This window comes from Ursus maritimus, unplaced genomic scaffold (assembly GCF_017311325.1).
Source record: "Ursus maritimus isolate PB19 unplaced genomic scaffold, ASM1731132v1 scaffold_18, whole genome shotgun sequence".
Taxonomy (NCBI): domain Eukaryota; kingdom Metazoa; phylum Chordata; class Mammalia; order Carnivora; family Ursidae; genus Ursus; species Ursus maritimus.
In genome coordinates this window covers 13,949,792-13,964,041 of record NW_024424230.1, presented here as the reverse complement: position 1 = coordinate 13,964,041, position 14,250 = coordinate 13,949,792, and the positions used below count along the sequence as shown (strand labels likewise).

At 41.0% G+C, this 14,250-nt stretch overlaps 2 pseudogenes; one reads left to right on the top strand and one right to left on the bottom strand.

Moving 5' to 3' along the window:
* Positions 1-540: 540 nt before the first annotated feature.
* On the bottom strand, positions 541-1,063 carry LOC103676225 (annotated as a pseudogene).
* A 10,136-nt stretch (positions 1,064-11,199) lies between these two features.
* On the top strand, positions 11,200-13,786 carry LOC103676214 (annotated as a pseudogene).
* Positions 13,787-14,250: the final 464 nt, after the last annotated feature.

Below are 14,250 nucleotides of genomic sequence, written 5' to 3'. Positions count from 1 at the left end.
GACTCAATCTCATGACCATGAGATCATAACCTGAGCCAAAAGCAAGAGTCAGATGCTCAACTGACTGAGCCACCCAGGTGCCCCTATATTATTGTGTACATGTAGAATACATATCTTCTTTTGTACGTGTCAGATATTAATAATATATTTTAAGGGAAAAAATTATGTAGCCTGAGAAAGTGACATATTGCACTACCCTACAACGTCATTCCATTTCTTAATAACATTAAGGTATAGCTTCTTTTTTTGCCCATCTTTTAAGTTCTTCTACAGACATTTCAGTACTTCATAAAAGACTATGCAGTTTATAGTGGAAGTACAGGGATTTAGAATCAAACCAACTCAAGTTCAATACCTGGGCCCTCTAAAACTCTCAAGTCAAGTTTCTACTGTTGACTTTTTTTTTCAGACGTAAGTTTATTCCATCAACTTCAGCAAATAAAGAATGACTGTGTATCAATTTACATTGGTTCTCTCATCCAGAATACGCTTTCCATTTAAAATATTTGTGATCATGCTTCTGTAGGTCATGGATAGCTTCTAGTGGGAATTAGTACATAGTCTGTTCTTGATGAAGACAACAATGGACAGATGCCGCCCAATCCCTGGATAGTGCTCAATGTGACAAGACCAGCGAGACACATTAAGATATTCCTCCTTTTCTTGAACTGTCAGGTCAACTCTAAAGCAATGAAGTCCGTAATACAAGAGGATATCTGCTAAGGTAAAGTTATATCCTGTAAGGTAGACTTTATCTTCAAGATAGGAATTAAGATCCTTCAACAGAGTGTGGATATCATCTTTACTGAAGTGTCCGTCTACTCGAGTTACCTTGTATTCCAACCACTGCTGAACGATTGCTTTTTCTTCTGCAGTGCTCCCAAGCAAATGTTCTTTGTTGGCCTGCTTGACAAGATGAGCTGCTATAGTAGTCAGTCCTGGTAGACTTGGACCATTGTTTGCTTGAAGAACTGGAATCTGGCGCTCACCATGGGCACTGTGTTTGTTCCCTTTGCTCAGCCCCCAGGGACTTCTCCAGCAGCGTCAGCTCTGTGGCCGTCATCTTCCGGCAGGAACTCTTGGCAGGGGACTCAGCTGTTGACTTTTATTCGTACAGCAACTTCTTCTCCTATTTCACATGGTTATATGCATTGTCTTAATTGTGTCAACATTTATAATCTTTCACAGAAAGGCACTGTCATCCTATAAGCTCTAGTTTGGAGAATGGTATGGATTGTGGTCAGAACTGACCTCATGGAAACAATCATTTCTGACACAAGCAATGCCACAGGACCTCTCCCACGGGCAGCTGCACCCACTCCCATGCTGAATCCTAGATCCTAGAATCTCAGTGTGGGCTGCCTGACCCCTGGACCTCTGCTTGCCCAGCTGGGAGAGGCCGACACAGGTGTAGGCTGGCTGACATTCAAAGACATGACTTGAAAGTTTAGAAGATCATCAGTGTAAGAAGTCTCATTAAGCCTATATAATAACTTGTACTAAGAGGTGTATCATGGAATAGAACACTCATTAAAATTCAGGTAGCTACAGCCTTTGTAGCCTGACTCCAAAGATGGACATCAACAATTCCTTCTATTCCTGCGCATATCTGTCACTCCTCCATCAACAAGTGGAGTCTGTTTCCTCCTCCTGAACGTGAGCCAGCTCTGCAATTTGCCTTAACAGGGCAGAAGGGAGCTAGTGATAGCTCTCGGCCTAATCCAGAAGATGTCTGGTAGCTTCCACTTCCATTCTTTTCCACATAAAAAGGCCCAGCTACTCTGGTGAAGAGGCCACATGGAGGAAGAAACCAAGAGAGATGTGAGGGGGGTGGGGATCTGGAGTAGGGAGGTGGGGGTGGTCAGTTCCCAGCCGTTCCAGCCATCCCAGCTAAGGCAAGTAAATCTGTCTTTGTTTCCTAGGGCTGCTGTAACTAGGTGGCTTAAAACAATAGAAAATTTATTCACTTACATTTCTGGAGGCTACAAGTCCAAAATCAAGGTGTGTCAGCAGGGCTGGCTCCTTCTGGAGGTTCTGAGGGAGAATGTGTCCCTTGCATCTGCCAGCTTCTGATGGTTGCCAACAATCCTCGGGGTTCCTTGGCTTACAGTGACATCACTCTAATATCTGTCTCTTGTTATGTGGCATTCTCCCTCTTCTCTTCTTAGAAGGACAATGCTCATATTGAATTAGGGCCCATTCTACTCCAGCATGATCTCATCTTAGCTAATTACATCTGCAAAGACCCTTTTCCAAATAACATCACATTCTGAGGTTCTGGGTAAACACGAAATTTTGGGAGATAACTTTTCCCCTTAGTACAGAAACCATCTTGAACATCCCTGCCCCATTCAAGCCTCCAGGCCACCACAGCTGCATGAGAGACTCCAAGAGAGATGACTAGAACCACCACCCCAATGACTTCTTCTTTTGCCTGCCCAAATCACAAAATCAGAAGCAAATGAACGACTGTTGTTATAAGCCACTAAATTTGGTGATAGTTTGTAACGGAGATAACCAAACTGGTCCTTTTGAAATATTAGAGAGGTGATTTGACCAATCATAGACACGATTACTAATAAAATGCTGTTAATATCTGAATAGAATTACTAGTAAAAGGATGAGAACACTGGGGTTTTTGCAAAAAGCTGTTGTAAATTTCATGAGATGCCTTAAGTAGGATTTCATGCCATTGTTTTTCTTCACCCAAGGGTTTCTCAGAGGTGCTTTCCTGTTTAAAATGAGAAGGGGAAAAATGGGATGGGGGTGTTCTATGCCTCAAAGTGACTGTAAAATGCTGAGTAACATGGAAGGAATGTGACACTCTCTGTACCAGAGAAGAGAGTTTTGTTTCTTGTGAAGGCCAGTGGATTTTACTCTTTTTGACAGCTGCCAGAAGGTAAAAGGAAGGGAATCAATTGTGTTATAGCCTATGTCCTGGTCAGTAAAGATCAGAAGTGAACAGACGTAAGGTGTGAAAAAAAAAAAAATGAAATCTAACTCTGACCAGGTGTTCAATAATTAAACCCTCATCTCACTCTCACAGATGAGAAGTTCAAGTCTCCAATCTTCTGAAAGCCTGGGATCAAACCGGATGAAGGAAGTGATATGCTGCCAATTTTCCATAACATCCTCCCAAAACTATGCAGGATGAAAAACAGCAAATGTTAGTCTCTTGTGACCCTAGAAGCAGCAAGGCCTGAAATAAATCTGTTGAGTAAGAAAATATAATTAATATCAGAGGAAAAACTCTCCAAAAAGGGGATGGATCATGACTATTACTGTCTACTGAGAAAATAGTTGGAAATCTTCATATAAAGACAAGGACATAGTAGACTCAAATTTCAGTCAGAAGGTAGGGGTCTTTTCCACTTACTAACCATGACCATTAATTAGGTAGTTTCCTTGTGCCACTTGCCTAATTTTAGATTCCTCATATGGAAAAGGGGGATAATACCCCACTTTCCTCAAAAGGTCATATGGAAAACATGAAATTGTAAAGGTGAAAGCACTTTAAATACTCCAAAAATACACGACAAAGATTAAGGTTGAGTTATCGCTGATCAGCATATATTTAAGCATATTCATGGACAAAATTTTCTACAGTGCCCATTTCAGATATGGCTGATTAAAAGGAATTGCTAAAGAAACTTGTGGAATAGAGGTGGAGATGGCAGCGATTATCTCATCAAGAGGATATACTATCAACATTATTTCCCACTTTTTATTTTTAGCCCTGTCCACGAATTCCAGGACTTTCCTCTGCAAGACCCTCTCTCCCCTACTCTCAGGTATTTTCAACAATGATCATTTATTTGCAGTAGATGAGCTTCCAGTTAAAGTCCTCCAGGAAAACCACCCCCCGGAAGCTCCACACCAGATTCAGCTGTCACCTCCTATTTACCGTCAAGTTAAACGCAGACCATTGCCAAGACAAAGCTGGTGTCTGGAGCATATGCTTTCTCCTTAGGGTTTTGATTACCAGCCAGTTTGGCATCTAGGACATGATGAGAAGAGAGAAGACTGAATTTATTGTTCTACACCACCATGCAGTCTTTCTGATGTAGGAAAGATGTTGGGGTCCGGAGCTGACAGCCAAGAAAGAATTCTTGACATGTCTCTGGTGCAAAAAGGTGGTTTTATTAAAGCATAGGGATAGAACCCTTGGGCAGAAAGAGCTGCACTGGGGTTGTGAGGAGTGGCTCATTATTTACTTTCAAGTTGGGAGGGGGTTAGGAATTGCAGAAGTCTCTAAGAAATTTTGGAAGCAAGGTTTCCAGGACTTTCAGGGGCTAGCTATTGTTAGGAAAAGGTCATTTATTACTGTCTACTAAAACCTTTATCATGAGACCCTTCAGATGTATATTGGGGGTCATATGTTTGGGGGATGATTGCCAATGTATATCTTGGGGGGTAGAGATAAAAGAAGTTTCCAAAAAAAATTTTATGTTACAGTAGACTTACAGGATCCTGGGGGTCAGGCTAAGATTGCCTTTTGCCCTTAGCAAAGTATTAACATCGAGGCAGTTGAGTTCCTAGAGGACTGTCACTCTGTCTGTTTCAAAGACTTGCCAGTGGGCTGTGGGAAGTAAGGAAATTTACCATTTTTTTCCTTTCCTTTGTTTCCCACATCATTTTGACATTTGGATTTCTAAGCAAGTTCTAAAAGAAACTAATTAAGTGTTAAGTCTTGCTAACTGTGCACCAGACAACTTACAAAAAGTATGTCATTCTTATAAATATCTGCTAATACTGATATCATTGTCTCCATTTATAAAAAAGAAAATTGAAGGTCAAAGATATTCAATAACTCACCTAAAGCCATAGAACTAGAAGCAGTAGAGTTGGAACATGCACCTAGGTGGTCTAACTCCAGAATTTAAGCTCTTACTATTACACAATACTTCACTTGGAATCCTCACAACAGAAATACAGAAACGATGGTCAGCTTATGCATTCCTCCCACACTTGTCTTATTGGCAGCTACTGTGCTATAGGTGAGCAAATAAGCTCACCATGTCTATGGCATGTCTATGTTCTTTTGGTGGGAATTTAGTCATCCAGGTTTTACTTCTTGTGGTGATCATGTATAAGAAGAAGTCCCCTTCCTCCTCCTCCCCTTCCCCCCCTTCCCTAATCTTTCCTCTTTTACTCAAAGCACCAGGCAACCCATATTATGGATGACAATGTGTGGGTCCCATGTCTACATATTTTCTTATGTTGCATATTTCATGTAGAGTGGTGTTCCCATCTAGGATGAATTCTCGTCAATACTTCAAAAATCCTAGTGCAGATTAAAGTTACCCGGAATAATAACTTCAGAGACTAAGATATTAAATTTCTTGGCTTCTGGCCAAAAATGCTAACTTTGTATGGAAATTCTGATTAACAGTGTCCCAGGTGGCTCAGTTGGTTAAGCATCTGACTCTTGATTTCAACTCAGGTCATGATCTCAGGGTCGTGACATCGTGCCCCACATTGGACTCTGTGCACAGTGGGGAGTCGACTCGATATTATCTCGCTTCCTCTGCCCCTCCCCCCGCATGCTCTCCCTTTCTGCCTCTCTCTAAAAATAAATAAGTAAATCTTAAAAAAAAAAAAAAGAAATTCTGATTACTCAGTAATGTATGGTGTTTGCTATCAAATTGAGAAGTATCTTTTGATAAATGCAAATTCATTTATTATGACAAAATCATTTTGAAAACAACACTGGACAGGGGAAGAGATACGCAATAAAACTACGCCTTGGTAATAGAAAGTTTAGGAACCAATTGACCTGTGGTAGTCTTTATTCTAGCACTTTTTTCTTATTGAAATCCATCTCATATGCTTCTTCCTCCATGAAGTCTCCCTCTACGTTATCTAGAGAAGTAACCCCTCCTTGCTTTTTGATCCCATGACACAGTGTATATGCTGTACTCATAGCAACTTATTTCTGTATTTGCTTGGTTGTAAGAGGATATCAAATATAATCTGCATCATTATCCTACATACCACAAAGAATGAAAAAAACACTATTAACTAAACTATGATACACCATCTTTTTTCAACATGTGAAAAAGTACCAGAAAAAAAGTGTGTTACAGAATTAATGAGATACAATATCATGAATAATTTGCATTTCATTTCCTTTACTAGATCATTAAGAGGGAGTTACTATGTCTTGTTCATTTCTATTTCCCCAGGACCTTACACCATGCCTTACATGTGGTATATTTTCAATGGGTGTTATATTGAATTGTTAGCTTAGAATTATCCTAAAAGACTCCCAAAGATGGGTGACATACTAAGGCTTTTAGTGAAATTTCATGCCCTGTTCCTTCCTTTCTCATATACTTGTAGATAAGTCTAGTTTATAAATTAGACAATAAACAAGAAAGCATATGATCCTAAGAGAATTCCTCACCTACATATTGCACTAAAACATTATTTGTTAGATTTCTATTGAGCCTTTTATTCAGATAATTTGGAGTATTATACAGAAAATTTCATATTTGCAACTCTTGAACAATTTACTTTCAAAAATTGGACCAAGAAAGGAAAAACATAGAGAAGCACAGGGAGACAAGGAAAAATCCATTCAAAACTGAAATCTCTGTCTTTTTCCCTAGAAAATACCATAGTCTTAGTGAACCAATGGATATTTAATTAGCTGGATAGGTGGAAGGCTGATGGATAATATGTCAGTCAATTATTACTACAATAAACCTACATTAAAAACTACATCAAAACCTCGGTGCTGCATAATAATACATATTTATTTCCTTCACATGGCTTGTCTGGGTGTTCTGCTGACCTGGGATGGACTTACCCACATAGCTGCAGGTCAACTGGGAGCCAACTCGTGTAGGCTTGGCGTCGTAGCTGGGGTAACTGGACTGGAGTAGTTCTGCTCCACATGCCCCTCATCTTTATCATGCGACCAGGGACATGTTCTTCTCATGGCAACTGGCAGACCACACAAACACAAGCAGAAGCATATTAAGCTTCTTTAGACCTAGGCTCAGAACTGCACACTTCACTTTTACCATACTCTATGGGCCAAAGCAAGTAATATATCCAAGCTAAGGTCAAGAGGCAGAGAAATATACCCCCCTCTTTAGAAAGGGGCTTGCAAATTCACATGTCAAAAGGCTTAGTTACAGGAAGGGGTGAAGAATTGGGGTCAATGATGCAATTTTACCATGTGTAGTAATAATGGCATCCTACACATAAACACTGAGTTTACAAAGAATAATCACAAGTATTTTCTCATTTAATTTCACAACTAGACCAAAAGGGCAAAGCAGTTATAATTATTCCTACTTTACTAAAGAAAAAAGGGAAACTTGGAGAATTTAAGTAACTTGTCCATGAGATATAATGTTAAATGACTGATATGGAATTAAATCAGAATTATCAGGTATATTAAATAGATATATACTTTTAAGTGGTTCAGATAGAATTCAAACCATGCTACAATGATTCTTTGTGGATTACCACATACCATTCCACTGTAGGCACAGGGTTGGCGTGTTTCAGTAAAGGGCTAGGTCAATTTAGAAGAATAACAACACTGTGCTTTATCTTCAGGAATAATCAACCACACCCGAAGTTTCTAGTAAGTATGCTCTGGCTGGTTTCCACGCTACATTTATAAACAAGAATTGCTGCTTGTTTTCACATAAATTCATTAATTTGTGCAGAGATTGGGCTAAGAGTACAAAGAATAATGAAAATCCAAATTGGGAGAAGCACTGAAATGCAAACAGCATCGCACACTGATAAACTGCTTATGGATTTTCTGTCTTCAGCTGATTGGAAAAAAAAAAAAAACTAGTTTGAGGTGATGAACTGTAACATGTTGGAAGTAATTGGTTTAGTAAGGAAAAGGGTGTTAATTTAGAAATATCAATACTACTACCCTCCTGGTGGATTATATATAGACAGAACGAAATCAGAGCTGCCCAATGATCTGATAGTTTATTGTTTCATTTACCACCATGTATGTCCCACACTTGGCCCTCAGAATAGATGGGCTTTTGCATTTCTTCCAGAAACACAGGTGCCTTGCTACGTACTCACTGCCATTTATATACAGAGAGAAAGCATGAAAGTCAAGGTCACCTAATGAAATAGGGATTGAGAGAGGAAAATAAAAGGCGAACTGAAGTTTTCAGTAACTTTCCAAATAATCCTACCAATAATAGTCAACCTAACCTTCAGAGGAAAACTTCCCTGAATCCCACAGTTAGTTCCACCCAAGTCTAGGACCCCTGTCATTTGAGCTCAGAGCATCCTACCTTGTTCTTTTGTTGCATTATGTAAATTGCAATGATTTATTTACGGGACTATCTTTGTCATGCAAGTAAATTGTCCGTGGTTGCCTCCTAGACTGTAAGCCTTTGGAGGGGAGATCAGTTAAGTTTCTGGTTGTCTTTTTTATCCTAGGACCTAAAACCGTATGTGACACAGAGTAATCACTCATAACATTTGTTAAATGAAAGACTGACTCAGCATAACCAGTTTTTACCACTTCCACCTCCCTACAGCACATTTTCTGTGACCCAAAATGGAGGGGAGTTTGGGGAGGATGTACTCTTGATTAGCTGCCCATCCCCCTTTCCAATGGCTTCTCCTTGAGAGATCAAAATCCTTAACATAGCCCACAAGGCACTGGGTAGTCATGCCCCTCCTTTTTCTGTTTCTTGACTTCTCACTATCAAGTTCCAGGTTCATTTCCCTTCATTGTCCTTCTTTCAGCTCCTTTGAATACACTGCAACCCCACCTGTCCCAGGCAACTGCACAGAGCACTCTTTCTGCCCTGAATTCTGTGCACACCCATGTCCCCTCTTAAATAACGTCTCAGCTGCAAGTCCATCATCACCACAGGGAAGACTTTCCTGACTCCCCAGACTGGCTCAGGCTTCCTATCAGAGTATCATAAGATCCATACTGTTGCTCTCCTTGACAGCACAAACCACATAAACCACAGCTGCTATTTTTTTCATTTGTTTCTGTGACCATTTGATTACTGGCTATGTTCTTCCTGGACTGTAAGCTTCATGAAGGCAGGGACTGTGATGATTTTTGCTTACCATATAATACCCAGGGTTTTTGCTCCACCTCGAATACACACGGCTTAGCACTGTGCCTGGCTTTTGGTCAGAACTCAGTATTTACTGATGAAACAATCAATAAAAGAAACACACACACACACATCCTTTACAACTCTTTTCTCTCTTCCTTAGGGATGAGCACCTAGAGGCAATAAATCTGGTTCTAAAAATAACTTCTGTTGGTATATCAATAAATTTGAATTCAAGTGACCTTGGTTTTAGCCAAGAAACAAGTCCTAATGAGTTATCCATAGCTATCTGCTAATACAGGGCAAGAATTTTAACTCACTACAAGCCACCTCTTTGCAATGTTTCAATTTATAAAAAGGCACAGAAATATCTATCTCCTTAGAGACAGACTTCTTTCAAGGTATCACTTGTTACTATCAAACCAATCATTAATGGGCTTTCCCTTTATAACTCAGACACTTATCACAGTTTATCACTTGTATTTTAAAACTCCTTCTACGCCCACCCTGCCACATATGGTCACAGCTTGTTTGCAAAGAGTGCTGATCATGCTTTCAAACAAAGCTGTTCCCATATGCTGTGATTCATCCCCCCTTTCCTGCCTTCGCTTCATTTGTTTTAGAATTGGAGTTTAATTTTGAAAGGGTTGCTGTGACAGGAAATGACTGGGGAGGAAGAATTAGAAGAGGCGGATGGATAAGAGGAACGGTGCTTATTAAACCCACAGCCAGGATAAAAGACTGTTGGATTGGGAAAACCCCTTAGAGGAATACAAAATTCCCACTTGAGCCTTTCCTTCCAGTTTAAAGTAGGGGAATGGGGAAAACACAGAAAGGGAGAGAAGGCCTTCATTTCCGGAATGCATGATAGTCCCATTATTTACATTACAGCTGAATCCAACATATGAATCAGTTCCTGACCAGAGTGACATTTGGGAAAGTGGAAGCATTACTATCTCCAGGGAATATTAATGAAACCAAGGAATGAGTTGGATGATTGCTGATTACAACTCAGCTCAAGACCTTTTAATGGAGTAAAATGTTTGTAATATAAAACTAACATAGCAGGGTGCCTGGATGGCTTAGTCGATTAAGCATTGCCTTTGGCTCAGGTCATGATCCCAGGGTCCTGGGATTGAGCCCTGGGTTGGGCTCCCTGCTCAGCAGGGAGTCTGCTTCTCCCTCTCCCTCTCTTCTCATGTTCTCTCTCTCTCTCTCTCTCAAATAAATAAATAAAAATTAAAAAAAAAACCTAAGCATTCGTGGATAATTTATTCCTTCAACAAATACTATTCAGCATCTATTATGTACCACAGACCTTTGTAGGCATTGCGGATACAACAATGGAAAAAAAACCCCTGGTAGATACCCCTGCCCTCACAGAGCTTACATTCTAATGAGTGAGGGTGGAGAATTAAACAACTCAGCAAGAATACATATGTCAGAATTTATTATGGATGTGGAGGAAGTAAGAAGGGAAGAGCATTAGGACGTGTGAGTGAGGTTGGATGGCTGGTGTTTTTAAAAGAGTAGTCAGAGAAGGTCTCATCTATCAAGTGAAAAAGTGAGCCCATGGAAGGTGGGGAGATCAATGCAAACAGATGGAAGAGCAAGTGCAAAAGTCCTGAGGCAGCGACACACCTGGTATGCTCAAGGAACATCAAGGAAGCTAACATTACTATGGAGGAATGTAGAAGATAAAGTCAAACAGGTAAAAAGGAGCCAAGTTAGAGCTCTGTAAGCTGATTATGAGAATTTCATATTGTACTCTGTATGAGAAGGGAAACAACTGAAGGGTTTTGAAAAATGAGTGACCTGATCTGAATTACATTTTTAACATTTTTTTTAGATTTTATGTATTTTAGAGAGAGTGAGTGAGCGAGCAGGGGACAGGCAGAAAGAGAGGGAAAGAGAGGATCTCAAGCAGACTCCATGCTGAGCACAGAGCGTGATGCAGGCCTCAATCCCACGATCCTGAGATCATGACCTGAGCTGAAACCAAGTCAGATGCTCAACCAACTGAGCCACCCAGGCACCTCCTGAATTACATTTTTAAAGGTATATTCTAGCTGTTGTGTTGAGACCAGGCCATAGGGAGTGGGGCCATGACAGAAGCAGAGAGGTCAGTTAGATGGAAACTGTTGGAATAATCCAGCAAGAGATGGTGGCACTCTGCAACACAGTTGCCAGGGAGGAAATGGTGAAAAATTGTATAGGTTTTGGTAACTGCTATATGATCACAACCGTGGTGCATAAGCCAACAGAAATTTATTCTCTCTCAGCTCTGGAGTCCAGAAGTCCAAAACCAGTATTACTGGACCCAAATCTATGTGTTAGCAAGGCTGTGCATTCTCTAGACTCCACTTCTTGCCTCTGGGAGCTTCTAGCATTCCTTGACTTGTGGCCACATCATTCCAACCTTCAAGGCTAGGATCTCCCAATCTCTCTTTGCCCTATCGTCACAACCCCTCCTCCTCTGGGGGGGGACCCCAAATCTCCTTCTGCCTCCTCCTTAAGGATACATGTGATTGTATTTAGGTCTCACCTGGATAATCCAGATAAGCTCCCCATCTCAAGACCCTTAACCAATACACTCCCCCCCCCCCACCTGCCTCTTTTAAAGCCATTTCAGGTAATATTCGCAGATCCTAGGGATTAGGGTATGAATTTCTTGGGGAGCGGGGGCAATTTTCCAGACCACAATAGAAGTAGTAGGTCATGGATATATTTCTTGAAGGAACAGCCAATGGGATTTTCTGATCAATTACTTGTTGGGTGGGAGAGAAAGGAGTGAAGGCAATTCTGAGATTTTTAGCCAGAACACCTGGACCTCAGAGGAAGATTCTGGAAAGAACAAGCCCAGGGAAGAAGATTAGGAGCTCATTTTTTTAATATGTTAAGTTTGAAAAGTCTACTAAATATCCAGGTGGTGATTTAAGGAGGGAATTAAATATAAATCTGTATTCCAGAGAAGGCCGGACGGGGCTTTTAAATTCGTGAGTCATCAGAGTACGGGTGGGATTAAAGCCACGAGACAAAGTGAGATTACCTAGCATGTGCTTTTGAACCGAGTGCACTTGGCTAAACTGAAGTATATCCCAAAATCTTTTTCTTTGTATGGTTTCAGATCAGCGCTGACCAAAAAAGATATGTGCATGAAATTGCAAGGCAGAAGTGAAGCTGCCATCACTGCTCTCTGAAGGGTGTGTGCTTAGATGCTGACAGAGGCACTGCTGAGCTCCCCCTCATGCCCTTCTCTCCCACTCTGCATCTAACTCCTTCCCAACTGTTGGCCCTCTTGGCCAATAGTAGCCCCAAACCCACCACCAGGCTCAGAGGCAAAGCCTTCTATACAGACTTCTCCATCTCTACCGCAGTCCCACAGTAGCCAGTGGATGTGCCTTTAGAAGCCCCAACCCCGTCCCTGACCCCAGTACTTCCTAGTTAGGAACTCTGCTCCCATCTCTTCCTCCCTGCCCCCTTTCAGACCTTCCTCCCCAACTGTATAAGGTCTTATTCCAACAACAAATCCCCATTCCACTGTGGTTGTGCTTCTCTGGTTAAACCCTGACTACCTATATACCTGGGAAATGAATCCAGACAGTCAAGAACTGAGCCCTGGGGCTTTCCAATGTTTAGAAATCAGACAGAAAAGGAGGAATCAGTGAAGAAAACTAAGCAGGGGTGGCCACTGCAGCCCCTGAAGTTTATACAATTGGAGGGGAGGGGTGTCTTAAAGAAAAAGAATATTATAAATTAAAATTAAAATTAAATACAAAAATAAATACACGTTTAGAATGGGAAAAAGAGATCACATCAAATTACAATTTTTAAAACCTGGCAAATATAATAAGTCATAGTTTAAATTATTTCACTGTTGATACATCCCTATAATACTTTTATCCTTACGTTTTTGGCTGCATTCTTTTTGATCAGCTCTTCATATTACAATTATCTTATATAATAATTTTCACAGAGAAAATAGAAAATAGTCATTTTTCCTTCTAGCTTGACTGATCTCCATTTTCAAATGATTTTGAGTTTACATGCATAAAATGCATAAAATTGGTGTATTCACACACAGGCTCCCTTGTTGTTTGCAATCCTGTTAGCAGTCTGAGCTCCACCAACACAGGAATCTTCTAAATTTGGGTTGCAGCTATACTCTCCGAGTTGCTGTCTCCCTGCCCAAGCCTCCCAGGTGGCCTCCCAGAACCATGACCCCGTTGCTGCCAGTGTGACCGCCGCCCACAACTGTACAGGAGCCAAGCCCAGCGGGTTGCCCGGGCCTCGTGGGCAAGAGGCTACCGCAGATGCTGACGGCCGTCATGATGTCTGGTGACAAAGGAATTTCTGCCTTCCCTGAATCAGACAACCTTTTCACATAGGTGGGGACGATCCATGGAGCGGCTGGCATACAGCATGAAGACCTGAGCTATACTGGGCTCTCCCTGGAGCTCCCCAGTGGCTACGCTTACAACACGCCCACAGTGTTGTTCCTCACGCCCTGCTACCACCCCAGTGTGGACACCCAGGGTAACATCTGCCTGGACAGCCTGAAGGACCATCCTCCTGTCCATCCAGAGCCAGCTCGGAGAACCCAACACTGATATAGCCCTTTGCACACACATGCCGCAGAGCTCTGGAAAAACCGCACAGCCTTTAAGAAGTATCTGTAAGAAACCTACTCAAAGTAGGTCTCCAGCCGAGAACCCTGACTGTCCAGCCTCTCTGCTTGTGTTGTCTTTTTATTTTCTCCTTAGATGGTCTGTCCTTTCCTTCACTTCTGTCTAGGACTCTGTATCTTAAGCTCTGGTATCCTTTTGTTTTGTTGCTGTTTTTAAATTAAGTCTCTGGTTGAGCCCTTGTGATGAATATATTAAATAAATACATTGGGGTTATTTTTACAAAAAAAAATCTTCTAACTTTGATTTTGAAAAATCCTTATTTTTAAAAGGATTAAAATATGCAGTACATATATAATTGCATTCTCTTGTATTCCTGATTAGGAGAAAACTTCCAATTTTGAGAAGGCACCAAAGAACTGAATTTTACAGGAAGAACGTATTATTTTACACATCTGGTAATAAGAAGGATTTTCCAGACTGCTTTTCAAACCTTCTCTTTTACTCTCACATCCTTCTGCTGCTATGTGCCATGAAATAGATACCTTAATATCATG